Source organism: Pygoscelis adeliae, unplaced genomic scaffold (assembly GCF_000699105.1).
Source record: "Pygoscelis adeliae isolate BGI_AS28 unplaced genomic scaffold, ASM69910v1 Scaffold325, whole genome shotgun sequence".
NCBI classification, from domain to species: Eukaryota; Metazoa; Chordata; class Aves; order Sphenisciformes; family Spheniscidae; genus Pygoscelis; species Pygoscelis adeliae.
In genome coordinates this window covers 379,535-380,546 of record NW_008824769.1, presented here as the reverse complement: position 1 = coordinate 380,546, position 1,012 = coordinate 379,535, and positions in this window count along the sequence as shown.

Genomic DNA, 1,012 nt, shown 5'->3' with positions numbered 1-1,012 from the left:
GTTTTAGAAATCAAAATATTTAGAGATTTGCATTATTTGTCTTGGCAGGAAGGAGCAGCCAAGACTGAAATACGAAATCTTCAAGGAAGGAACACAGTTGAGGAAAACAGTGAATAGGGGAAATAACAGAGGTGTCAAAACCTCCAAGAATTCCTTTTGCGATGAATGGAAGCGGGAAACGCAGCCCGGTATATCTGAAAGGAGAGAGAATTCATTGAAAATGTCTAGGTACATTTATATTCCTCATAGAAAATATTGATTTTTCAGAACGAATCTTGACATTTCCATCAAACCCATATTTGAATATTGCAAGAACATCCAGAACATTCAGCTAAAAGCAGCTCCAAGCTGGGCTGTGTTGGTGTGAGCTGCATCAGCGAGGACATCTCCAGCTCATTCCCCAGCCTGTTCTCCTCCTCTCAGTTTTATTCTAGTCCCTGTGTGGTGACGCGTAACAGGAATATTAAGATTGGTCAGAATGGGGAACGTCTGCAAATGTTGGGTCTGAAAGCACTGGTAGAAATGGCAGGAGCAGGGCTACCAGAATGGTAGACCTTGGTGGCACCTAGGTTAGGAGGGCATCGGTGCGTCATGATCATCTCGTCTCGTCTCATCTCATCTCCATCTGATCTCAATTTCGTGGTTTCCCAGTCTGCCACGCGGTCAGATCCGTCTCCAAGGCTGTTCCTAGCACCCCCAGCCTCAATCTGCCGTCTGTTGCCTCAGGCAGGGGTGTCAGTCTTGGTCTGTTATCTTGGGCACGTCAAGCTGCCACGTCTCTTGGCTCAGGCAGCACGGTCCGTCAGTCATGCGTGGCCAGCCCCATGGGGACAGGGGTGTGCGAGGGGGCCTGCACGGTCCAGGTCGCTCCTGCCCATCCACCCTGCTCCCTGCCCAGGAGCCCAGCTTCACCTACGCCTTCCCCAGCGTCCCTGAGCAGCAACTGGGGAAAAAGGGTGCCAAGAGCTCCTGGAGGTGGGGGAAGCGTGGGTGCGGGGGGTCGCTTACGGCT